This window comes from Mustela putorius, unplaced genomic scaffold, assembly GCF_011764305.1.
Source record: "Mustela putorius furo isolate JIRA1106 unplaced genomic scaffold, ASM1176430v1.1 tig00000174_pilon_pilon_pilon, whole genome shotgun sequence".
NCBI lineage: Eukaryota > Metazoa > Chordata > Mammalia > Carnivora > Mustelidae > Mustela > Mustela putorius.
In genome coordinates, this window is record NW_025421304.1 from 29,692,849 (window position 1) to 29,720,188 (window position 27,340).

Sequence of the window (27,340 nt, forward strand, 5' to 3'; positions counted from 1 at the left end):
CTGGATTCAATGCCTTGAAGGCATCGGGGGCTTGGGCGGTGCAGGGGCCGAGGAGAGGAAGTTTGGGGGGAAGTCTCGAGTGTAATTCACATGGGCAGAGACTCTAGTCCATGCGGAAAAGCTACGTCAGCCCCTGAGGAGAGAGGCTCAGCAGTCCTCATGGGCAATGACAGTTCAGTGCAATGGCTTTTGCAGGACAGCGGTTCGGGATGGGTTGGGATCCCAGACCCGAGGGTTTCCTTAGGGAGAAGGGAACGTGCTCTTGTGCCTTTGGATTCTCGGCCCCAGTGTATGGGAAGGCGGACAGTTCTCGAGTCTTTCTGGCCATGTTCTTTTTTGTGCAGCCTTATTTCTTTTCAGAGTCACGATGAGGGCAGTCTGCTGTACCTGGAAATGCCTGTCTGTGTGTTTCTCTGCGGGGACTGAGCATACCACTCTGGAACACGTAACCTGTGTGTTCCCAGCAGGTGATCCTACAGATCACTCGAGAAGCTGCGCATAGCCCCGCATCTGGGATTTTCCCAGTACAGGGTGGCCATGCTGTTGGGGGAGGCAGGGGAGTGTGAGTTGAGTGGGTGAGGTGGGGTGGCCCGGGCAGGGGGTGTAGGCTGGGCAGCCGTGGAGCTGTTGTCGCACGTCCTGTCTGCTCACATTTCTCTTTTGCTGTTTCTTGAAGCCCACTTGCCATGTTCCTTCTGTGGCTGCAGTGGAAGTTCCTTGAGCATGACTGTCTGCCTTGAGAGCTTGTGCTTTCCCGCATGGGCTCTTCCAGGCAAGCCATGGATTTCTTTCTTAGTTACCCTCCGTTATTTACCGGTTTCCTTTTTAGCTGTCTCCTTACCCAGGTCCCACTTTAACTGAAACCTGGAAAATGCTGGCCTCCCTCACAAGTGGCGCCGAGTCCCTCCTTTTGGCTGTTTGCAAATGCCTCTGTGTGGGTTGGGGTCCCCGGCAGGGCCTCTGGTCCACCCCCCAACCCCCCGCAGGGAATTTTTGCAGTCTTGGTCCCACATAGTTAGAAGCTGCAATTACTACTTGGTTGCTAATTACCCGGCCTAACATGAGATCAGTTTACAGAGGGAGCTGGGAGCCTGTCAGCAAAGGTCAGCCTGAGGTCCTCCCACTAACCAGGCCTCCTGTGATCGCTGTACAAGGAAGAAGGCATTAGCAGGGGAGGCTGGGGGGCCGGCTCCGGGCTTCACCGTCCTTGCTGGGGGGATGGGAGAGGGAGAAGGGAGCCATGGACCATTATAAAGGGGTCAGGGAGGCCGGTAACCCTTCTCACAACCTTTCTCGGAAAGCCTGGAGGGGGCTGAAGCCCTTCCTTTCAGAGATGGGTACAGGGAGGAAGCCAGGAGGTGCCAGCTGGTGACTTTTCCTGGTTGACTGTTAGAAGGGGCAGTTTAGCCCCTCAGTGGCAGGGGGGATGGTGGAGGGGGGAGCAGGGCCTACGAGAGAGCCCCCTTTCTATCTCCTTACCACCTGTACTGTACTCTTGGCTTATTTTTCCTTTCCGCCGGCTCTCCCATTAAAAACCCTGAATACCTGCTCTAGCATCATCCCTAAGCAATGATCCCCGACGAGCTTGGGGCTTGTTGTATTGGTTTCTGTATTACATAGATAATGATTCGAATTTAAACCGCTCATCCACATACTGCCTGCCGTCACCCTGTGGCTAGTGGAGAGCAGCGGGGGGAAAGCCACTAGCCTGGAATTGCGAGGGCTTGTCCTCAGGTCCTCCGTTGCTTTCTCGTGACACGTGGGGCCGTGGGTGAGCCTCCCTGCTGCTCTAAGCCTGGACAGTGAGGCTGACCCAGCGTCTCCTGTGCCACATGTTTCACTGTCTTATTAACCCTTACAGCCACGTGGGGCAAATGCAGTCTCTACACCTGCTATGTGTCTGGGGGCCCAAAGTAGGTTGAGAATGTATAGCTTTTAAACGGCCTCTGTGCTGGGATGTCAGCTAAAGGCACATGGCTTGTGGCCTGTTCTGTTTTGTATTATGTCTTTTTTTTTTTAAATTACTGACCCATCCCCAAGTCCTGTATCGGCCTGTTGGTTGCAGTGTTTAAAAAAGTGGACTGCACTGGGAAGGACTGGAAAGGGAAGAAGCTCAGCTTCTCACAGGTGGATCTTTAAACTCTGTGAAGCAGCTGGGGCACCGTCCCCGAGGGCATGGTTCCGGTTGTCTGTCTGGCCCGGCCCTGGTTGGGACAGGCCTGGATTTCCCCACAGCGTTTGCCCTTCCCATCAGGGAGAGATCAGTATGTGGTCAGTGGGGGCCTCGGAGGCAGGGTGACAACGTGTGATGTTGATAACGTTCTTGCGGTCTGAGACGCAGCTTCAGAGCTGCTCGGGAACTCCTTGGTGGGTCTTGTCACAGGTACAGCGCGTCTCCCTGGCCCCAGAAGGATGCTGTACCTTCCTGACCCTCCGAAATGCCCGAGGGACAGCACCAGGAGGTTTAGCACTGTTCCCCACGCCACCGTCATTAGGGGTGTGCGCCCCTCTTCGGACAGAGTCTGAAATGGATGGGCCCAGACCTACCGCTTTCTGATCGGTGTAACAAATGTTCAGAAAGGAAATGGACCCTGTGTCACTTTGTAAGTTAGGAAGGTTTGGCTGGAGGGGTCTAGCGAATGTGCCATGGGAAGTAGTCAGGGGAAGGTGTGAGGCCAGCATGTGGGCCTCGGGTTCCTCTTCTTTTCCTGGGCCAAGAAGTCCCAGGCCTGTGCGTGAAAGATGCTTTACAAAACTATTTTACTGAACTCCTCCCTGCCCCCCACCCCACCCCGCATGCTGACGAACACCGCTCCCCCCATATAACTTCACGTTCTTGTGATTAACCTATAATTTGATACCTAGAAATTCATGCTGGGTGGAGCTGGAAAGGATTACTCAGCTTTAAGCAATTTAGACTCTTGGGTTCTAGAACTCTGTGTGCTGTGTCCCAGCTCTCCTATTACTGCTAACTTGTTTTGCCAATATCCTTCCTACTTGTTTCTTCCTTCTGTCCTGTGCAGATGAGTGAAATGATGATACGGTATGTTTTTGCATTTAAACAACTGAAGGGTTGTTGACTCCTCTACGTGGACTGCCTGCTTCTCCAGCATGTGTGTCCTCAGCTCTCTTCTCTCACTGGCTGGTGGAATTGGATGGTGCTGTAGTTTATTCCACTTGCTGCTGCTTCGTCAAGGCGGTGCCATCAGTATTAAAAAATGCAGTAAGTAATTATCAGGGAAGAATAAAGATGAAAAATTAGGATGGTTTTGTGATTTAAATTTATTTAGAGTATATGCTGATGATTATAAGTTTTGTTGGAGAGATTATTTACTGTGTTGGCACACATATTAATGTGGGGGGATCGTGGTTCTCAATGTATATGATGCCTGCCCATTTAAAGATATAAAGACTAGGGGAACTCTGACCTGGAGCTGAGAATCAGCATAGTTGAAAGCCCATGAGCATATCGTGAAAATAAATCTGAATGTCCCCATGCTTTGAAAGAGGGCACTTAGAGCAGTGCAGATGGAAAGTTGTCTGTGATGTAAACGCAGAGGTAAGAGTGAATCCCTTAAACCACAGTGGTAAGTGGGTTCTGACTTGGAGGACAAGGCTGACTCTCCCTTCTCCCAGGTCACGACTTCCTGATCCAGTGGGTTGAGGAGGAGGTTGGTTCCTGGTCCCCCTGAGCATGCTGTCTTCGGTCGGCTGCAGGGAAGGTGCGGCCCAGGAGAGTAGCTCAGAGGTTGCGCGTTTGTTCGCTTCGATGAACTGACTGTGCTCGTGGGTCTTCAGGGCTTGAGAACTTGACTCTGGAAAGCTTCTAAATTTGTTCCTAGTGAGTTGATTTATTTTGTTGAGGTCAAATTAGAGCTAATGGCCCTAATGGTTTACAGTGCTCCTAAATGGGCCTTAGCACTTAGGCAGGCTTGGCTGGCCATTTTGGGCAGGTTTCCAAGTGTGGACCATAGCATTCTGAAGGTATGTTTTTTTGTTCAAGTTATTGTTGTGAGTACAACTTCTATGTGTAAGCGAGGTTAAAAGGTAACAGCAGAATTAGTAACAATAGTCAACTTTCTCTTGGTATCAAACATGGGAACATGTTTGTTCACGTGGGCCATGGGGGCATCTGGTGAGCAAGCATGGCGTCCAGTGAGGGCTCAGTCGTTGGCAATTGTGCTCTGCCCCTTTGCCTGGGAGTGTATTGTTGATGAAATGTGGTAATGGGGAAGCCTCAGATTTTCTTCGACTCTTCCTGGTTGCCAAGTCGGCTCTTGTAAGAGCAGGTAACCAGGTTAAACTCATCTTGGTGCATCCCTTCCAGCCATGCTGTGATATCTGTAAGTTCATGGCAAGGTCTTTGGCAAGAGGATTTTAAAACTGGCTGCTGTCCCCTGATTTCTGTGTGATTGGGAGGAGGTGGAGCAGACAGGTGTCTGCAGAGGAGGTACGAGTCTCTGCTGGCCCACAGTATTAAATCGTGCATGTGTATGCATGGGCAGGCTCCGTGAGCAGTGATCTCGCAGGGCTGTGAGTTATAGCTGAAAGGGGAGAGAATCCAGAGGCTGGAGGTTTCACTTCCTAAGCTGAGGTGGTGGAACTAGGTAGAGGCAGGAGCAGTGGATTTCTCCATGCTTTGATTGGAGAGGGCGAACACGTTCCTTCGGATCGTCTTTGGCCCACGAACTCTTAGAGTAGTGTCCTCTGAGTTGCAGATGTGGCTTCGAAGGTCAAGTCAGTCAGATGCTGTTGTGGGTAAAATCCTATTGGCTGGTATGGACTGAGCCAGACCTGTTACTGGAGGTTGAATTTGAGGAATGGGGGTTTTGCCTTCTAATTGCTAACGGAATGGCTACTGGGTTCTTCTCACAATTTGGTTTCCTTTTTCCCTCTTGCATACTCTGAAAACACACTTTCCGTGTATCTGCAAGCTTCGCTCTCTCACTTATTCTCAAGACGAGTTGGAATGGGTTTTCCCTTGAACACGTTGAAGAATATCATGGCACCTGGGAGATGTCTGCTTCTACTGAGAAAAAAAAGTCTCCACGTTCATCTAGTTTATCTGGAAAATAGCATCATAATCATCGTGAACAGTGTTTTAAATGGGAGAACTTGGGTCTCAAAGCAGATGGCTATGTCTGCGACCAAGAAGGAGTTAATTTCCACTATGAATAAAACTAAGCTTTTACGTCAGGCCTCACAGAACCTGAGACTGCAAGCCTAGGGTAGCAGCCAAAGTCACCATTGGGTCGTGTCTGTGGATGTGCCTTCTGAACTCGGCATTTGGCCGTGTTCAGTTAGTTCCACGGCCACCAAGTTCTCCAGAGAAGTTTTAATTACAAACCAAGGTGATGTGGTTTCTTAAATGTGTTAGAACAAATGGATGTTCGTCCAAGTAGCCCTGGGCAGCCCCCTCCATCAATAAAACCCCGTAATTATCACATGGTGGGCTCCGAGGAGGAAATCTCAACGCCCTGAGTGTCTAGTCGGCTGCGCTTCCGGCCTCCCTTTCCTGAAGTTGGGGGCAGGGAGAGGTGCTGAAGGAGAGGCCTCTCCTCAGAGGCTCTGGGAGAGTGATGACACAGCCAGGACAGGCTCTGATGCTGTCCCAGGGTGGACTGTGTTAATAGCCACGGGGGCGAGGTCTGCTTTTTTTTGGTGGTGGGCCAGGGGTAGGTGTTTGGGGGAGGGAGGTGGTTAAAATGGAAGACCTTGAAATGGCCAATCTTTATTAGTTTTGTAAACAGCTCGAGGAAGCGCTGGGAGCATCTTGCAGGGACCCTGCAATTATCATAATAAACAGTTTTATCATCTGCTTGGCAATCAATATTGTGGCTTATGCTGCTTTAGTATCTCAGTGGTATTGATTACCTTAACAACTGTGCTGCGGTCAGCTTCCATTAACCCTTGCTCTGCCGGCAGGGCCCGTGCCTTCCACCGCGGGAGGGGAGACAGCTCTGGTGCCAGCCCAGGCAAGTGCTCGAATTTGACAGCTCACCAGAGAGTCAGATAAAGCTTTTCATCGCAAGGCGCCCAGCAGAAGGAAGGGTTTTAACCAGGGAATCCTGAGGCTAGGGCATCTTTTTCAAGGCATCTTTCTTTCTCTCCTTTATTTTTATTTTTTAGGAGGTGGTTTGTAGAACAGTTAACAGTAGTGGGTTTTCAGCCGTGGCTCGGGCCTCTGAATGTTAAAAATGATGATTCTGATTCTTCTCTGCGGGGACTCTGTCCGCTGCTCCCCTCAACTCCTCCTCTGCTCTCCTCAGCAGAGCAGGACAAGTGTGGAATTGAACTGGGAGCTGCAGTGCTTACGTCCTCATGGAACAGGCATGCCTGGGACTCTGAGAATTTTTTTGTGATCCACATTTTACTCCTAGAAAAACACTTATCTGGGGACATCTCGTAGGATTCATTTGAGTGTCTGAGGTGCCTTGGCCAGCCGGAAGATGACAGAATGCTGGAGATAGATTTTGATGCCCCTGGAGATTATAGCCCTCTGCTGGCTGTCCCCCGTGTCTGGTCTGGTTAATGTTGACGCTCCCCTTTTCTCCTGATGAAGCAAAGACAACAGGGACGCTTTACCCTAGGAGCACCTGGGATTGACTCCCTGGATCAAGCCGCTAGTTAGGGACCAGGTATGACCAAGTGACAGTCATGCAGAAACTTTGGGGACAGGATCTTGCCAGCAGTAGAGGCGGTGGTGTGCGTGATTGTGTTGATTTTCCTTTTTTTTCTTTTAACTTATCTGTTTTATTTTAAATATGTATATACGTGTGCCTGTGCATATATCTATAAGCAAGTATGAAGCTGGGGGTGAGCTTGCTTGCCTTATCCAGTCGCTCAACTGCTTTGATGTAATGTTGGTAAAGACTACCCTGGGGGTCTTCAACATCCCATAGGCAAAAGTGCAGGTGCTCTTGAACCTGGGTGACATTGGCCTCTCGTGAGAAGCCAGCTGCCACATCTAAGAGTCAGTCTGTAATGTCATTGAGTTTCATGGTGTCTCCGGGGAGTGGAGGAGGAGCAAAAAGCAGAGGCAGCGGTGTTTGGACTCGGAGGAGAGCGAATTGTATCAGTACCTGCCACCTTCCTGTCCTTTCTGTGCCGGGCTTCAGCCTGTGGCTTCCTTGTCCTTCATGGCTGCCCAAGGAAAGCCAGGGGTGGAAATTCTTCAGATGGGGCCGAGGCCTGTATGTATGTGATGAAGGGGAGGGTTGTTGGCTGAGCTTGGGGAAGTCCAGGGAGGTACAGGCAAGGGGGTCAGAGGTGTACGGAATTCCCAGCCAAGGGCCTAGGAGTCCCTATAAGAAAGTGTCAGGCCACAGAGTATGGGCAGCAAGAATGTAAGGTTACACAGGCTTTACCTGGTAAGGCCGTGGGTGGTAATCACAAGATTTGACCTCAGTATCAAGCCACAGGCTAGATGGGCAGGGCTGAGCTCGCAGATGGCATGAATGGTTAGACCTGTGCCAGGTGAGGCGGGGGTCCCAAGGAGTCATTGGGTCTTTTCTGTCCAGAGGGAAGCTGGTTGGAGAGTCTGCACAGGGTCATGGCTTTCAGCCTTCTCTTCTGATGGTACCCTACCAGGTCACCCTCTCTGTGATTAGGATGTCAGGGGGTCCCTGTCCCCACTGTCTCGTATTCTGGACCCACCCATTTCTGTCTTCATTCTCCTTCTGCCCAGATGGCGCTGGTTTTACAAATTGGAAAGTTTTATTTGAAGCCTAATGCTCTTCCTAAAAATGTCCCTTAGATGAGTTGGGCTCAGAGGGTGGGTGGTGGTTACGAAGTTGACCAAAGCTCCGATTGCTTTCCCTCATGACAGGGTCTGCAGCTCAGAGGGCTCCAGCATGATAGCGGAGGGTGGACTAGATCACTCCTAACCATAATATGCAACATTTGTGTTGGGAATGAGGCCAGTTCCCCAGCTTTTGGTTTCATGTACATTTGCGCACTTGTAACTCAGGAAGATGGGTCGCGAAGAAGTCATACTGTGGCCGGCCTCACTCTTTACCTTCCCTACTGGGTCTTAACTTGAACTCTGTGTTGGTACTAGCCCTTCTAAATCTGACCTCATTCGCGAGGATCTCCTAGACATTGACAGCATTTTACTTTCTTCTTCACAAATAGCTTTTTGAGCCGAGCAGTCAGACTGTCTCACGAAGGAGTATGGGTGGTGTGGTCGAGAACATTTTAGAGGGACTTGCACTTCGCCTGCTGATGTCTTACATTTTGTTGTGGCCAGATATCTTGCTTCAGCATTTGGCGCTTTACTAGGTGCTTTTCCAAGCCCTATAACCCTCTGATCTATGTAAAATTTTGAGACTTAATGTCTTCCATCAAGGATCTTGGCTGTGTGGCACAATCCCGTGTTTGGTATTATGTATAACTCTGCTTTTTAGGTGTGAGCAGTGAACTGTATTTTGGGGGGGATTTTTGGTGTACTCAGATTTTTTTTTTTCTAATTTAGAAGATGAAATGTCATTTTTGAAGGGTTTGGAAAGATCACTCTCTTTCAGGAAGTGATACCTTCATAGAGAAAAAACACTGGAATAGAATCTGGAGACCAAATCCTGGTTCCTGATTGCTACTAAGCAGCTGGTGACCTGGGGAAAGAACAACTTAATAGTAGTTACTCTTATGTCTGATGAATCTCTTTAAACCCTTTAGATCTAAATTGTGATTCCCATTCTGTCTACTTAACAAGACAAGATTGCTGGAGATTGACTGAGAAATGGATATAAGAGTGTTTGAAAATGTATAAAAGACGGTGTAAATTGACGGAGCATTGTTACTTGTGCCCAGGAAGGTTGGTGCTGGGTGTGATTGTTTTCTTGGTCAAATACTAATGCTACTGTGGAAAAGTCCATTGCAAAGAACATTTCCCAGAAGCCGCAGCACAGTGATGGGTGTGTATGGGCCCACACGTGGCAAGAAGCCCACTTGTCATGGGGCCATCTTACTTGCAGCAGAGCCCGAGAGAACCAGCCCAGTGGGAAGCAACTCAGTTCAGACTTTACAAAGCAATTAAGGTGACTTATAAAACATTCATACTGAGATGAAAAACGATGAACTCAAAAACAGTGGTTGGCAAATATTGCCTTATTTTGTAAACTCACTGAAAGTGTTTAAAATTATTTTTTAACCCATTAAATCAGTAAGTGGAGGCTTTTAACTACTAGTGGATGTGGTTTTCTTAACCAGAGTTTGGCTCTGAGCTCTTATGTCCTCTGAGGCTCTGAAATGGGACCCATTTTGCTCAGTGATGATAGTGAAAGAAGTTACCACATATAAACGTGTCGGAGACTAAGCCCGGAGTGTGATGCAAGCTGTCTCTTCTCGTAGCGGCTTGGTAGTGAGTGCTTGGTACCTTCCAAGGATTAAGAGTAGGGTTGGGGTCAGCAGATAGTGAGTTTTGAAAGCAAGATATAGAGATCAGCTCTTTTAAAGAAAGGAGACTCGACTCATATTTCTTTGGAAAAAGGCTTAGCTGGTGGTGAACTTGTCAACTCAAGACTGAGAAGCTTGAGTCAGGCCAGTGCTGTGCTCTTTTCAGAAGTTGTTCCTGAACTGGGTAAAGACAGAGCCTGCTTCTTTTAAAGAAAAAAATGCATTATATAAAAATGGAATGATAGGATGAACTCATTATCTGGACTTAACAGTTCACTTTCTAAAAATATTTTTTTTAAGGTTTCTATTTATTTGAGAGAGACAGGGTGAGAGAGAGAGAGAGAGAGAGAGCAAGCGAGTGAGCATGAGCAGGGTGAGGGGTAGCGGGAGAAGCAGACTCTCCATTGAGCAGGGAGTCCATCTTGGGACTGCAGGATCATGGCCTGAGCCAAAGGTTGACCCCTAACCTACTGAGCCACCCAGGCACCCCAGTTCACTTTTTGTTAGATTTGTTTAATCATTTTGTTCATTGGCTTTGATTTTTAAGTCCAATTAAAGATATCACAAGACTTTTATCATTTTGTTAGGCGATAATATTGTGTTTACATAACAAAGCTAACACATTCTTAACATCATCCAATCCTGAATCACTTTTCAAAATGATCTGACCATCCCTAGAATGGCTTTTTACAGTTGGTCTGTTAGCACTGGTCCCCAGAGGAGCTCCCTATGGGAGGCCTGTGTAGCGTATTTGGTTTCTTAGGTCTCTTTACCTGGGACAGCAACCCCCCCGCCCCTGCAACACCAGCCTACCTATGTGTCCCCACTTCTCCCCCTCCCCCCGCACCAGCCTGTGGATTTTGAGGGATAATGGGGGAATAGCTATTTGTGTTAGAAAGAGCACTGTTCATATGGTGTGAAGATACAGGCAGGTCCTCTTCCTAGCTCTGCCATTGATAAGCTCTCTGACCTTGGGCAAACCACCAACACCCTCTGGGGTCATTATTCTTGTCCATCAGAGGGGGCCATAAGCCTGAATGGTCTCCAGCTCCAGCGTTCTCACTCTGACCGCTACAGACAGACACAGGGTGGAGGCACCTCTTGCTACCAGTCCTTATCCCGGTTTCTGTAATTGAGAATTTATTGGTACTGAATACTGAGCAGTTGGCTTGTTCTTTTCCTCTTGGCCACTATGAGTGCTCTACCTAAAACAAGGTTATTGTGGTGGTGGTTTTTCCCCCCTTTCTGGACTTAGAAAGTTTGGAGTCAAATTTCCTGCTTAGTGTGTTGGTTATTACTGTGTACATACATATAAGCTTCATTTTTGGCTCAAATTTTCCTCCCCTCTTTTTTTTCCCTCTTTTTGCCTGGCTTCAATTTAGGCTGTGATGTTGTATTGTACGTTCTTATAAGCAGTATAAATAAAGGACTGCATGCAGGGTGTTCTTCCGTGACTCTGACTTAGTTTACGAGCTCATGGAGCTCAGGGGCCCCTTCCTTATGTATTGTTTGCTCTGTTGAGCCACAGGTTAGATGCTCAGAAAAAGCTTACTGACAGATTTTGGTTTGACCTATTGTCATCTTTTTTTGCATTTTAAAGTCTCCTATTTTAGTGGGAAGACTTATTTGGAGCAGTGTTAATTATGTTGATGGTGGCCTGGTTCTGCTCTGATTCATGTTTCATATGGCATAACAGCCGAAGGAAGTCTGGTTAAGCCACTCAGCCGGCGGATGTTTTTTTGTTGGTTGGTTTTTGTTTCTGTTTGTTATAGGACTTGTCTTCCTGAGTGGCTCCTCGATGTTTTTTTTTTTTTGTTTTGTTTTTTCATTTTGTTTGTTTGCTTTTGTTTTTTTCTCCATGAATCTTTGGTGAGTGAAGCAATCTTTGCTGCGCCAGCAGTTAGGGGCAGGGGGATCTCAACGGCTAAAACAGTGGCCATTCTGCGCATTCCGAAGCTCGCTTCTTGTTCTAGCCATGGACACAGGCTGGTGTGGGGAAGCCGGGGATGATGGAGATGGGCGAATCAGAATGTGTTAACTGCCATGTCTGCAAGAAAGTAGACTAGACCCTCAGATGTGCTGCGTATTAAGACTCAAGTGTGATGGAGCACGTTTTCTCATTGACTCTTGCTCTGCTTTCCTTTGCAACTAAGAGCCTGGCAAAGCCTCAGGAAGGCGTTGGTCCCAGCTGGCTCTCTCCATCACCTCCCTGGAGCTCTGCCTCCTTGACTGTCCAAGAGAGAGGAGGGTTGGATGTTGGTCCTGGAGTGTTAGGGGAGGATCAGAGTTTGCACATGCTGGGTACTGAGCATAGGGCCTGGCACAAAGTAGGCACTCAGAAATGGCAGTCGCCTCCTGGAAAATGTCTCTGAATGGTTGGGGGATATATTTAACTATTGCACAGTGGCCTTCTCTTTTCTTACTGGCTGATGCTTGCAAAGAGGTCCTTTAAGCATTGGTTTTCAGGGGCTCTGGGGCTTGACTGTGAGCGCTCCTCTTCTGGGTTCCTGGAAAACTCTGTAATGGACAGAGAACTGAGATACCCTCATTGGTTGAAGGAGTTCTGTTGTTGTTCTCCCAAGCCAGCTGTAGGGCCTTTATCTTCTCGTTGTCATGTTGGAGAGAGCACTTCCGATCCTCTGCTCCATGTGGACTTAGTCCAGAGGAAGGCGAGACCCCTGGGGGGAGGTGGGGGGCGGTCCTGGGTGTGGCGAGGAAGTTGAGGCCCATGGCTTGCAAGTTTTCTTCTAATGGAATTTCCCATCACTTACTGCCCTGCTGATTTCTGATCAATGAAAATGAAATTGCATCACCTCCTTAGAGGCCCCACGTATGCCTGCTGCTTCCAGCTGTGTCAGTTCCGGTAAAATAATCTCATCAGGCGTGCGAGAGGGTAATAGGAAATAAAAATAAAAACCCACAATTAGCAGGAGGCCTTGCAGCTGAGTAACACTTTCCATCCCGGAGGCAGAAAGGGCTGGGTTGTGAATGCTTAGGAAAGATTCCCTTAAAAAAAAAAAAAAAAAAAAAAAAAGAAGAGAAAAAGAAAGAAAAAGAAAAAGAAAAAAAAACCCCTCGTCCTTTTTCTTCATCCTTCTCCCCCCCCCCCCCCCCCCACATCCCCTGAACAGTCTCTCTAGCCTTTACAGGTGGATAATTTAAAATTAGGCAAGGGTTTTCCTGCCCTACTTCTGAAGCCAGTAGAATTGCGTGTGCTGGGCATGTTCTGGGGTGGCACTTGCTTTTCTCTCTCCTGAGTCACCCATAGATAGACCCCAGAGGAATTCTAGATACTACAGCTTCTCCCACCAGCCTGCGACCAGGAACCAGATGGTGGGGGCTGGGTGGGTAGCTGGAAGCCAAGGTAAAGTTGGTAAGTAGGCTTTGTCGAGCTGCTTCATTTGAATTCGTAGACTTGATGCTTTCGTATGTCAGTCTACTGAGAACAAGACTTGCCAGGCGCTCCCCCCCACTGCCCAGACAAACCGCCTCACGTTAGTCTCTGAAACGCCCCGTGGTCACATGGCAGCTGGGCTGGGCCACCTCCCTGTGGATTGCAGTGAACATGGGCACAGGCCAACCCCAGCACCTCTTGATAACAGCAGGGGAGATTGAACATCGCCTCCAGAATATTCTGCCACTTCAGTGTGGGGAGCCTGGAGAGTCAGAGTCCAGCGTAAGGAGGAACCAAGGCCAAAGAAACCAGGATGGGGAAATACAAAGGGCAAGTGAGGTTGTGGGAAACCTGTTGGATCACCTGAGAGGAGCCAGCAGAAATGGGACCATCTCATCTCTTGTCAACGTGACAGCATCAGAGGAAAGTAAATGCTCGTATGAAGCCCATTTCCTTGGTGCTAGCCGTTTCGCATACCGTTCAACCCAGGGTGGGGAAAATTCTGGGCTTTTAGGAAATGACTGATCTCAGACATCCCTACTCTTCCTTAAATTGCTGACTTCTATGTGGGTCGACAGCGAGACCCCCCAGAAGTACTAGAGGGTGTAGTAGGGATACATCAGAGTGTAGGGGCGGCTATGTCCCCAGCACTGTAGGGTCTCAGGGCAGTTGCACAACTTGCCAAACCATGTGTTGCAATAGTCAAACCATGGTTTTCCATGTAGTGGACATCAGAGGTCATCACTGAGTACATGCGGTTAGTAGAAGAACAGTTTCTGGCAGTAGAGCAGGAAGACTCTGGAATGGCAGGAGCAATAACCTAGATAATTGTGTTGATACAGTGAATCCAGTGGCCACGGGAAGTGCTGACTCTGTCAGTACCGGCATCCTGACTGTCACTGTCCATGTTCTTCTTTCACACATCTGGACCCTAATGAGAGTAAATCGGTAGGACTCTCTATTGCTAAGGAGGGATGCTGTGTATACTGTAGGCGCATCCTAAGTATTTGTTGCGTGGATGAATAAAGATCACTGGAGCAGTTAGTGAGTTTGGGGTTACGTGTTTGGCACAGGAGCTTGAAACAAAGACCACTAGGGCCAGAACCCCAGCAGCCCCTGTATTACTGTAGTCCGTGGACTGGCCAGGTTGGATTTCCTTGATCTCAGCCTGGCTTCATATGAGGATCTTCTGGAGAGGCAAGAACAGTTTCCAGAACTTTCTCTCATCCTGCAGCTGTGCAAGATTAGCACTGCCTTCTGAAAGTTTTGGTGGGATGAGCAGAGCTCTGGGGACGAAAGAAGAGTTGATGCCTGGTCAGAACGGAAGCTGAAGTTCTTTATGCTAACATGCATTTTTCATATGTTTGTGTGTTCGTACAAATACGTTTCTCTTCTCTCATCTCAGACACACTTAGCACGGGGTCTTGATCTACATTGATCACATTTTATGACTTGAACTGGCAATTCGCCCCCAGGGATCAGACCTAACCAGGGTGTTCAGGAAGCCATTAAGGAAAAATATGTAACCACACTCGTTCCCAAACTCAATTGTTCAGTCTTAGCAGTGCTTGGAGAAGAGACTTTCAAGCATAATTAATCCGAGGCCTATTTAATGTGGACCTCGGTGAGGCTTCGCAGCAGCTACTGACCCAGAAGCAGCATTTGCATTTGGAGCAGTGAGAGGAGAAAGACCATCTGGCCTTTTATAATTTTTTTTTTCCTCTGAGTTTGAGAGGGTGTAATTATTACCCACAGTCTCTTAGTTCTTGGGGTGGTTTCCGGAGGGTTAAGGAAGTGTGAACTCGTGGACCCTTGGACTTGAAGAAGAAATTTTCCTTTGTTGTTTTGCCGAATTCCCAGGGCCGCTCTTTGAAGTGGCCACTGGTAAATATGTCTCAATCTGTTTTTCTTGATTAAAAGTAACAGTGCACATAATGGATTTCCTAAATACCACGTGGGATGGAGAAGGGGCTGTGGAGACTGGGATATGTCAGTCAGTTTCATCCCCACTCAACTGTGTTTTAAGCTTTGGAATTTGGAAGTGCTTCAAGCATACTCTAAGGGCAAACAGACTGTACCCCTCTTCAGTCTATCTTGAAGTCCTCCCAAGGCCCCGATGACCATTCCTGCCGTACTTCCACTAGGCCATAAGGAAGGGAATTGAAATTTGAAATCACTCCTGAGGCCATTAGGATTTAAGGACTACCCGGCAGGAAATGTGCACGTCCCCTATCTTCAGTTGAGTGAGGTGAAGCCCTTGAGGGGGAGTTCTGTGGCAGAATCACTGTCCATGTGTGCCTTCCGAATGCAAAGTTGGGGGAGCGCTGGGTGAACACAACCCGGCGGGGAGTTGGAGGGCATCCAGCCAAGACACACCCTTCCTGAGGCATCCTTTGCGGTGGTTTCACCTTTGCGTGGAGACCTGTCTTCATGCCTCCGGCAGGTGCTGATCCTTCCAGCTTCCATTCCTGCTCTGGTTAGTAGTGGGTCTTGCTCCCTGCTGCTGAAAAGGCTGTTTATGCTGATGAGCCAGGGAAGATCTGAAGAACTTGCTGTGCTGGCCTTGGTGAGAGGCCGTGTGTGTGTGGGGGGGGGGGGGGTGCAGTGGGGGGGCATTCATGAGCCTTCAAAGGGCAGGCCTTGTTTGTTTTGTCGTGGTGCCAATTCCAGAACCTTGGGCCAGAGTGCACTGCTGCTGGTGAGCCCACCGTGTGGCCTTCTTCCTGCCAAGAGGAAAAGACACTCCTTTCTGAGAGTCATTTCAGAGATGCCAGTTGAGGGAGACTTTGCTTCCCTAAGGCCATCGCTTGCCTCCCCTGTGCCGGCCTTCCTGGTTGTCCCTGGTATGACAGGTGGCGGAGTTATTGGAGAGCATGGATTCCCCTCTCTAGGAAAGTCGGATGGGGTTTTCCAGGTGCTGCACAGACCAGAGAAAAGCAGCTATGCTATGGTACTCATCTGTTCCCACGTAGATCAGATCTGTGTAAAAGGAGACTCAAGGCCTGGGGCCGCTTCTACCTGTATTCCTTTGGGAAACAGCAAGTGCAATAGCGAATCTGCCCAAGTTTGGGTTCTCTCGGGTTTGTGCAGCCTTGAACTACAAAGGTACTCCTGCTGTTCACATTAAATGTTCTACAGAGAATTCCCTAGTAGGAATTCAAGAACCCTAGTAGATTCTTCATCCTGTTAAACCGTAACACTGTCCATGAGGCCGAAACCTTGTGTGCAGTCGCTGGTATACAGTAGATGCCTGACTCCCCCCCAGCCCCCGTGCCCCAAACAGAATTGTACTTTGGGATTTGCTTGGCTTCCCGGATCTCTGTTTCCCTGACCAACTATTTAAGGTGGCCAATAAGAGGCTGCATCCGTAGATCTCAGGCCTTCTGTAATTTTGGAAAACGAAATTGACACTACAAAACACAAAACACTGAAGTGCTCGAGTATCACACTTGAGCCTCAGAATTAGGATGATTGGGTCTTTGGTGATTAATTCCCTCTAATGTTGACATCAACATGCTCCCGCCGTTAGCTGCGGTGTTTCCTGGAAAGAGAAAAAGGTATGCTGCTCATCAGCTTTTTGCCCATACCGCCCTCTCAGCATTGCGCTGAGAGATGAGGGGAAGTACAAGCTGATTTTCACCCTCAAGCAGCTTATCGTCAAGTTGTAGAGCTAAAAGCGAACCATGTGATGTAAGAAGCAACAGTTTAGAGGCAGCGTGGTGATTACTGTGGTAGTACCAAGAGGAGACAGATCTTCATGGGCTCGAGTGATCGGAGGGGGTTTTGTAGCCCGTGTGGGGGAACTTCTTTTTTTTTTTTTTTTAAAGATTTATTTATTTATTTGACAGACAGAAATCACAAGTAGGCAGAGAGGCAGATAGAGAGAGAGGTGGAAGCAGGCTCCCCACTGAGCAGAGAGCCCAATGTGGAGCTCGATCCCAGGACCCTGGGATCATGACCTGAGCTGAAGGCAGAGGCTTTAACCCACTGAGCCACCCAGGCGCCCCGGAACTTGAGCTTCTTAAAGGATGTCCAAGGTTTGGATAAGTGTTGAGGAAGAGAAGGGACCTCCAAAGGGCTTGAGATTGTAGGGACAGTGGTAAGAATGCATAAAAATGTGGAGATGATGGGGAGAGACCCTTCTCTTGGAGGGAAGCAAGAGTGATGATTGAGTAGTTACAAGGGGGCAGATTCTAGACTATTTTAAAACCAGTGTGGAGAGCGTAAGGTTTGATTATTTTGGCTCTTGCAGAGGAAAGGCACTGCATGAATATGACATTGGGAAGGCTAGAGCAATCTTTCCTTTCTGCTTTGTGGAATCAAAGATGGTACCAGGCGTTCCATCCAGAGAGACCAGACTGGTTGGTGAGGGGAACTTCCATTCATGGTGTTGAACCCTGCTGAGTGTTGAGTGATGGACGGCTGGCCACTTACAGACATCTTGTGGTCTGCTGAAAGTATGAGGCCCATACACGAGCGATTAAGTCAGGAATGGATATTCTTGTTTTGGGAGTCAACACATAATTTCAGTAATTGAAACCGCAGAAGTAGTTAAGGTAGTTCATGTACAGAGATAAGAGCAGAGAGTCAGCGGGGGTGGGTTGGGGGTGGCATGGGTCGGGGAGTATGATGGTTAAGTACTGGAGAACACCAGGGAGGAGAGGTTTCTGTGGGTTAAAGTCTTAGGGAGTCTTACCAAATAAGTGGGAAAGGGCATCCATGGAGAGCTGTAGGAACAGAAAGAGGGGCGGGCAATGAAGAGATCAAAGAGGTAGGAGGAGAGCCCGAGAAGCTTGCCAGGGAAATGAAGGGGATGTCTCAAGGTGGTGGTTGGCAGTTCTGAATGCAGGAGAGTGAAGACCTTGAAAGTAGAAGCTGCTCTGAGGAAGGCATTGGTGACCTTGGAGAGAGGGGTGGAATCTTGGAGCCATAAGGGCCTTCTAACGCATGAGGGAGCCTGTGATGCTCCCTTCTGGGAGGGGCCCTGGCATATGTGTGGATCATCACTAAGCCCCACAGTTGCTTCGGCTGCACCTCGGAACTGGAGAAATGCAGTCCGCCTCTCTGTAAAGTCACAGAGGAGGAGAAACTCACCCGGCTCTAAAAGATGGGTGCTGGGCAGGTGAAACAGAGGGCAGAGCCCAGTTCTTTGAAGGAGCCAAGGAGAGATTGCTGGAAGGAAGGGCAGAGCGTTGTCTGAACTGGCAATGCAAGTGGGTCAGACTCTGATCCAGGAGCTCGCGGGTGGCGGAATGTGGCAGAGGGTCGAGCAGGAGATATCATCAGTAAAATCCTACAGAGCCCTCTTACTCATCATCAAGGAAAGGACAGTACACCCCTGTGGTAGACCCAACAGGCATTTCACAAAAGGAATACAAATTGCCAATAAGTATTTACAGATGGCCTCTGTCTTATTAGCAAAAAAAAAAAAAAAACCTAAGTTAAAATGAGGTATCATCTCTTGCCTGTCAGATTCACTGGTTTTTTGTTTGTTTGTTTGTTTGTTTTTGTTTAAACAAGATAATGCCCGCTATTGATGAAGGGGCAGGGCAGTCGATGATGCTCACGTGTCATTGAGCAAGAGTTGGAAGGGCTTTCCTAGAGGTTAGATTGGCATATGCCAGAGAGCCTTACCCATGCTTTGTTACCTTTTAGGCTAGCAATTTCACTTCCAGAAGTATGTCCTAAGGAAAGAGAGATGTAAGGTCTGGGGTAAGATCCCAGATTTTATGGCAGGAAGGAAGGCTTATTACCTAGTTAATATTAGCTAATATTTGACTTACATAAACTACTTAACCTAAGCCTCAGCTCCCTCATCTGTAAAATGGATTGTTACAATGAAATGATACATATTTTAAAGATTTTATTTATTTATTTATTTGTCAGAGAGAGAGAGAGAGAGAGAGTGCACACAAGCAGGCAGAGTGGCAGGCAGAGGCAGAGAGAGAAGCAAGATCCCTGCTGAACAGAGAGCCCGATGTGGGACTGGATCCCAGGACCCTGGGATCATGATCTGAGCCGAAGGCAGTGGCTTAACCAACTGAGCCACCCAGGTGTCCCAAAATGATACATATTCTAAAATGTGCTTAGAACCATGCCTATCCCTACTAAGCAGGTAGCATTGGAGCCGTACTTATTTGTGTTAGTTATTTTGTTAACGTAGATACAAAAATTTTCAAGAGTATATTACAGCATTCACAGCAAAATATTAGGACTTGCCAAAGGGTCCAGTGATAGAATTTAGTGGAATTATGCTATGTCCGAAGGATGCAGTATCTGTGTAGCCATTAATTCTGACTTACAAAGAATATTTAATGTCATGGAAAACTTCCATGCTAGATGAAGTTAAAAGGGCGGCTTATGTAAGGAGTGGTGTGATCTGAGGTTGGTGAAGAAGATCTGCGTCTCTAGACATGCAGAGCGAGAAAAAAATATCCCTAAAAACCATCTTGCCTACCAGTCACTCTCTGGCTGGTGGACTTAGAGGTGACTTTTATTTTAGCTAGTGAGTCTTTCTGCACATATCCATTTTTTTTTTTTGATAATGAACTCCTACTACTTTAATCAGGAGAAATTATTGAAAATAAATTTAACATCGTGAGATGCCAGATTGAAACCGTAACGGGCCCAGATGGCACATTTTTACATCCTCTGCTAGCTTTTGCGTAGCAGCCCAGCAGCAGGAATGGAGAGATCAGAAATAGGATCTTTTGAGAGGGATTTTGAGGAAATGGGGAGGAGATGGGAAGTTTTGGGTGCTTGGTTGCAGTCATTGTGGGAAGGTAGCCCATTGAGTTGGGAAGATGGCAGGGGTGGGGGTGGGGAGGGAGGGCAGGGTGAGCTGAGCACCTGCCAGGTAGGAGGGACGGCTGATGGGGTAGGAGAGTAGTGTAGCTGCTGTGCTGGGTGAAAGGGACATGCTGCTTTACGTCTGGGAGGAGGCTCAGTGTTTCCTGGTTTAAATCTAGATCAGGAGAGAACCATGCAGGCCGGTGATGGCCAAAGATGCTGGTCGTCTATCTTCAGGACGTGGTGGAAAGCTGCAGGCTGGGTGGGCTCTTAGATCAGTAGCTCAGTGCTGGGATACCGTTACGTGAAGAGCTGGTTGAACTGCCCCAGATACTTCTGAACAGAACAAGCCAGGGTAATAGTTGGGTAGTTTTGCCTTATTTTACTGTGTTCATGGCTTTGGTCCTTGCCGAACTGTGTGTGTATCCACATGGTTGGTAAGAAATTGTGTTCCTCATATATCAGCTCATTTTTTTCCACCACACGCAGACTGGGTTCCACGCCTGGCTCTGCTCCGGATCTTGCAACGCCTTCTTCCTCCCCTCCACGACTCACAGTAACCAGAATATCGCGGTAGTTGTGGATTCCCTGCAGAATAGACTGAGCTAGCAGTTTTCACTTCCAGGTTGATTTATGTTCACTCTGGAAAGAGCACAGATGCACTCATTAGCAAGACACGAAGCCCAGGGCCTGGAAAGCTCTCAGGGCCTTCCAGGCTGTGGGCCCCCTGCAACAGGAGGGACCTTTTCAAGCATGTGTGTGTTCTCTGACCTCGCCATAGTTACAGAATAATTCTTAAGACTACTAGGGAATTGCTACCAAGCCATGGGATCTCCCCTTTCTGTGGTTTCACACTTACTGACTTGAACACAGTAGCAATATATAAATACAGTTATTGTAGAAAGCATAGGATGGGGTCGGATATGGTTCTTCAGTGGATTCTAAGCTAAACACATGAGGGTGTGGTGTCTTTGCTCCTTGGATGAATTTCCCACATATCTCAGAATCTGGGTTGCCTTTGGGGGTTTGGAGGGGGCTGGGAGATGTGGGGACGGTTTATTCATTGCCACATGTTTTTCTCTGTAATATGTTTTAGTCTAGAGGTAGCAGTCCTCACCATCCATAGGTTGCTGGGGTTGTTTTTATGGTTCCTGCCCCTGTCCTTATTTAGAACTCTATGCACCAAGTTAGGGAATTCTGCCCTGATCCAGGATCGTGTGGATATCTTGGGTAAATGTCTTTTGATAATTGTGTTACTTGAAATTCTGCCCAAGTTAGAATGTTCATTTGTTTTCAACTAGAGAGCTGTCTAGAACCTCTCATTTAGGGGACAGAGAGGCCCAGTTTTCTGTGTCTGTCTGTCTACACCTCTCTGTCCAGCATTACAGCCTGTTTCTTTCTGGAAGCTGTGCCAACAATGAATTTCACAAGAAAATAATGATATGGGGATCAGGGTGGGTTGGCTGTTCACATGTACTTTGGATGGTTCTATATGGAGTCTTGCCCTGGACAGTTACTTTTTTTCTCCTTGTTTTGACATAAGTTTAGATGTATAGGGGAGTTGTAATAATAGAACAGAGGATTCTCGTATATACCCTTCAGTCAGATCTCATGTTAACATTATCTCATATTCTATCCGTATGTACACATGTGTGCTTATACACACATACGCTCTGATTTTTCCTGAGCCACTTGAAAATTGAAACATCATCTCTAGGGGCACCTGGGTGGCTCAGTGGGTTAAAGCCTCTGCCTTCGGCTCAGGTCATGATCCCAGGGTCCTGGGATCAAGCCCTGCGTGGGGCTCTCTGCTCAGTGGGGAGCCTGCTAACTCCTCTCTCTCTCTCTCTCTGCCTGCCTCTCTGCCTACTTGTGATCTCTGTCTGTCAAATAAATAAAATCTTAAAAAAAAAAAAAAAAAAAGAAACATCATCTCTAAATATATCAGTGTATTTTTCCTGAAAAAAGATGTTTTTGTGTATCATACCACCGTTATCAAAACTAGAAAATTGGGGCGCCTGGGTGGCTCAGTGGGTTAAGCCACTGCCTTCGGCTCGGGTCATGATCCCAGGGTCCTGGGATCGAGTCCCGCATCGGGCTCTCTGCTCAGCAGGGAGCCTGCTTCCTCCTTTCTCTCTCTGCCTGCCTCTCTGCCTACTTGTGATCTCTCTCTGTCAAATAAATAAATAAATTCTTTAAAAAAAAAACTAGAAAATTAACAGTCAGCTAGGACAATTATCTGACCTACGGACCCGATTCAGATTTTGCCAGTTGCCCTAATTATGCCCTTGATGGCGGGGGTAGAGGGGAACAACCCAGATTACATGTTGTGTTCATTTATCATGTCTCTTTAATCTCCTTTAATCTGAAACCATCCTTCAGTCTTTCTTTTGGATGACACTGACATATCTGAAGAGCAGAGGACATTTTGTAGGCTGTCCTCGATTTGGATTTGTCTGATGTTCCCTCCTGATTAGATTCAGGTTTTGCGTTTTTGGCAGGACTGTCAGGGAAGGGATGTTGTGTTCTTCTCAGTGTATCCTCTTGGGAGGCACATGATGTCCGTTTGTCTATTCCTGGTGATGTTAACTTTGATCATGTGGTGAAGGTAGGGTCTGCCAGGTTCCTCCACTGTAAAGTTATTGTTTTTCCCTCTGTCATTAATAAATGTCTTGTGGGGAGATACTTTGAGGCTATATAAATATCCTGTTACTATTCGAACTTTCATCCACCAGTTTTAGTATCCATTGATTCTTGCCTGAATGGGATGATGGTTCCCAAATGGTAATTTTCTAATTCCATAATATCCTCTGCATTTATTAGGTGGATTTCTATTCGAAGGAAGAACTTTCCCTAATCCCACAGTTTTCCCCTAAATTTATGAAAGGTATGCAATTATGGATTCTTATTTTATACGTTGGGTTGTAAACTTTTACTCTCATGTAATTTTCTTGCTTGCATTGTCCCAGTTTGAGCAAGTGCAGGGCCACTGTAGCCAGTTCCGGTGCCTTTTTGGCACACTCTCTTCATGCTTCGAGCATTTCCTTTTGTTCTGGCTCAGAGAGATGCTTCAGGCTCCTTGCACTCTCTCTGCCTCCCAGCCCAAGAACTGGCCATTTCTTCAAGGGATCCTAGTTCCATTTAGTGGAGAAGGCCGTTTCTTCAACTAAGAGAGGAAACAAACAAACATAGAACATCTTCAGAGATCATCTCTCCCCCCCTCCCCAAGTATTCTCATTCCTCCCCGTACATTTTCCCTACAATTTTATTAAGCACTTATTACATCTTGGAGATGGAGAAGACCGAGATGAAAGGGACATGGAACAACGTAGTGGCAGAGATAGACCAGCCAACAGATAATTACAGCAGTGTGATAACCGCAGAATTGCAGTGTTTCCGTATGCCAAGTGCTACCATGGGATCATAGAGAAGGAGGTTAGAGTTGACTAAGGAACCCACTTGATAACCCAGGCATCTTCACCTTTCACGGGACTGAGAGGCTACCTGATGGAATCTTCTGGCAAAATCCCCTCCTCAATTCCTGTAACTAGGGAGTGCAGTATCTCATTGAGTCTACATTCCATCTGAGAGTTTTGATAATCTTGAGAGAGGCTTTCCTTTCTTTGAAACCGAACTCGAATTTCCTCTTCAGTTCCCCCCATGACTCATGGTTAAGCCCTGAAGCTTGGGCAACCGCCTGTAGCTAGTCCCCTGTGTCCGTGCTGGTCTGCTTGGGGGTCGTTGCCTTGCCCTATGCTGGGAATTGTCTCTTCTGTCTCCCCAGCTGCTCTTGGGCAGCCATTGGATCATGCTCTGCTCTGTGAGACCAGGCTCTTACGGGTCTTTCCTGGGTGAATCATGACATTCCTCATACAGAGAAAAGGATAGGGATATGAACCCTGCTGAGTTTCCACAGCTCTGATGTGTCCCTGTAGCCGGAGGTCCCCTTTCTCTCTTTGGCTGCCACATCAACATTGTGCCTGGTAGTGAAGTAGCACCCCCCAGGGAGTCTTTGCGTGAACTCCTGTTATTCCAAGTCTCTTCCCTTCTGTCAGTTTACCCATTGCTTGAACTTTAAATATAGGGCTTCATACCCAGTCTTTCAGAACTTACCGCGTTTGGTTGGGCCTGTCGTTCCCACCAGCTGAGATCTTATTTTGTGTCTCCATGCCACCATCTGGCCCAGGAGTTGGTCAGCCCTCTTAGCTTTCTGTACATGACATACTGTTGTGTGTGCTTGGTTTTGTCCCTTAAATTGTTGGTGCAAATGAAGGGAACCCAGGACAAGACAGAAGGTCAAGGCATGCCACTAGACACACTGACATTTGAGTGGGTCATTTAGGCAATAGGTTCTCCTAGCCACAAAATCAGCTAATCTTTATTATCTCAAAGACATTTTGCCATCCTGGATACGAGGAGATGATAAACTTCAGGATACCTTATTAAAATCAAAAAGTCCTCTCTCATGCATTTCTCAGATCATTGAATCTAAGTAAAGCTATTTTTCAGTTTATTTTATGTGAATGTTCTTACTGATTCTACAGCTAATTGCTAATTTTCAGGACCTCCTTTTTTTTTTCTTTCTAATTTTTCCCTAGATGCTGTTCAGCAGCCATCAACTCTTTTCTAAAACTGTGGGGGAACTTGCACTGTACAATGTACAACATACCTTTTTAAATCTAGTATCATCACTTTATCCAAAAGGATGTACACACACATAAATCTTCCCCTTTCTCTTGCTTTATATTATTTCTGAGTGCTTTTCATCACTTAACATTCTCTTTGTGGTTTCTCCCTGGCAAGAATACACACTGAGATCTGTTTATCATTGATGCCCTAGCATCTGACACATAGTAGGTACACAGTAAATATGGAATGGATGAGTGAATGAATACATATTTTGGTTTATGGCCTCTGGAATCTACCTCGTTTTCTCAAAAGAGAAAGAAAAAAGGATAATGTGCTTGTCATTCAACTCCTTGAACACCTCCTACCACTCTCATTACCCCTTCTGGGTGTGAAGACCTCCAGGTAACTCTCCTCCCCCGACCATTCCAAAAAAGGGTAGTGTTTGTAAATGGGCACGTGGTTTTTACATAGCAGTCCTGGATTCCCAGGATCTTAGAATGGTCCCCAGGTCCATTAAGATTGAATCTGAATGTTGGATATAAGGACATTCTGGAGTTCTCTTAGAGAAATAGACATTAAAGAAAAATGTCAGGTGCCTGGATGGCTCAGTTGGTTAACTGTCTGCCTTCGGCTCAGGTCATGATCTCTGGGTCGTGGGGTTGAGTCCCATGTCGGGCTCTCTGCTCAGCAGGGAGCCTGCTTCTCACTCTGCCTCTACCTGCCATTCCCCCTGCTTGGGCTCACTTTCTCTCTCTGTGTGTCAAATAAATAAATAAGATCTTTAAAAAAGGAAAAAATAAAAAAGAATGTCTTAGAGTGGCTCAGACCACAGGCTGCACAGTCAAATTAGGGTTTTAGCATTTAGTTCTGTATAGTTTGCAGAACCTCAGCTTTCCCGTCTTTAAAACAGGAATATAAGTGGCACCCATCTCACACCGTGGTTAGGAAGTGGTGTGGTCTCTGCAGGACTTAACATGCTGCCTAATTCAAGAAGGGATGGCTTCCCTCAGGATGGTTCTCATTTTAAAAAATTCAGGAAAGAAAGATACAAAGGAGGAAATGAAGTCGCTCATAACCTCATCCCCTAGCAGTTACCACTATAAAAGTTCTGATGCAAATCTTGTGTATCTCCATACGCAGACCTGTATATGCTTCACTCACTTAGCATCCCGTGAGATCATTTTCCCATGCCTACAAGTAGTTTGTTTACACAGTGATGTTTTATAATGTTGGTGCGCTATAATTTATTTGGAGACCCCCTTGTTTTGCCATATTATTTCCATCTTTTTTTCCCCGTTAAAATGTCATAATGAATAGTACTGTATCTCTGTGCGTATCTTGGGTGATTTCCTCGAATAGGGGAATTGCTGAGTCAAAGGGCATGTGCGTTTTTTGAGGCTCTTGCTGAATGGGCTCAGGGAGATGGTGCTCCCCTGGCTTCCGCTCCAGCAAAGCAGGCTGCTTCTGGAGAATGGCCCGCCTGCTGGGTCTCCTCTTTCTGGTGATGCCGCGTGGGTTACTCGCGGAGGCAACAGTTTCTCCCAGTCTGGATTCTCTGTTTTTCTTTTCTTTCCCTTTGTTTCTTTTCTTGGTTTTCTGCCAAACAGCCTCTTGTGAAAGGACCGCCTAATTAACCCTGTGCTAATTAACAATTTAAAATTACACAGTGTGACTGTTCGTGTTTAATTCTCTGGAAGCTGGAGAAGAGCAGGAACCCCCTCCCCTCCCTAATAACTATATCCTGCCTTCCACCACCGCCCCCCCCCACCCCGCCCCACCAGCTTCCTGGTAACTGTTGCATTAGACCCAGTCCCGTCTCCTTAAAGGAATGTAACAAAACTGTCTTTTCACATCTTCCCAGTTGAAAGAGGGAGATAAATGACTTTGTTAGTGGCCCAGCTTAATAGGGAGTTTTATCATTTTAAACAATCTTTGGAAAATAAAGACTGCTGTTAGAAAGGTAAAGGGGCCTTTACAGGTAGGTTCCAAAGGAATTGTTACTTGTGAGGAGCAAGGGTGGGGGCTCGTGAGGAAGGTGTTGGAACTTTTCTGTACAAGATGACTTCTCAAATGGCAGATTTAAACTCCAAGCAGAGAGTATGAATCGGAGAGAACTGGATCAGTCCTGTATCTTCCCTTTGACGATCTTACTGGGAAGATGTGTTCTTCTGAAATTTAACTGAATTTTCCAAACCCTGCACATAACTGCAAAAACCATGTTGAGCACAATGTTGCCCGGGGGTGTGGCGGGGTCATGAATAGAATGTGTCTGTGTTTATAAGGGAATTGGGGGTCATAAGCTGCAGAAGAGAAGCAGGCTGCAGAAGTTGTGGGTTTGTGATGTGTGAGCTGGCCCTGGCGTGAGTGAAGGACGAGGAAAGGGGTGCAGAGCCAGGGGTAGGGGGTGGGGGTCTGAGCAGAGCTGCTGGTGGGGCTGTGTGTGAGAGTGTGGGGACCCGCTGGGTTCCCAGGCTGCCCTCTATAACTGAAGATCATTGATTTTACGGGAAACCATGTTTACAGACAGAGTGCTGATCGACCTGCCGAGTTGACTTCTGCCTCCTTAAGTAAGAACTACCTTTTTCTTATTGACTGGCTGATAAACAGAGTGAGAGGGACAGCCGGCTGGGTGGGAGAGTTCTGGATAGCCTGAGGTCCTTGAGCTGAAGGATCAGGCAGGTTTAAGAGATTGCTTCATCTCTGTCCTTAGGTCCCTTCTCATCCATCCCGTCCCTACGCCTCTCTGGGACCTGTGGGGGAATCCAAGGCTGACCCCACCTGCTTACCTGGCAGTCCAGGCACGGAGCCTGGAAAAGATGGCAATCTGGTGAAGACATCATGAAGCAGAGAGTGGCTCAGGCTTTAGGGCCCGTCCCCAGGGGATCATGTTAAAATGCAGATTCTGATCTGGAGTGGGGCCTGTGGGTCTGCATTATACAGGCTCCCTGGTGAAAAACGGCGCCACTTGTCCCTGAGCCACACTTTGTTTAGCAAGGTTATAAACGGTTGTGCTTGTCACGGCCAGCGTGGATTAAAAGGAAGCCTAGTGCATAGACCGTGACGTGGGATCCTTCTTGGCCACTGGTGTCTTCATGGGCTGTCGTCACTCCTTGTGAATAAGTGGTATCCCACGTG

General features: G+C 47.4%; 1 protein-coding gene across 1 annotated transcript in view; it reads left to right on the forward strand.

The window, feature by feature from the left end:
• Positions 1-502: 502 nt before the first annotated feature.
• ZFHX3 (zinc finger homeobox 3) overlaps positions 503-27,340 on the forward strand; it is a 187,550-nt gene continuing 160,712 nt past the window's right edge. The window contains 1 exon segment of the mRNA XM_045076247.1: positions 503-3,223. The gene's annotated coding sequence lies outside the window, so the exon portion shown is untranslated.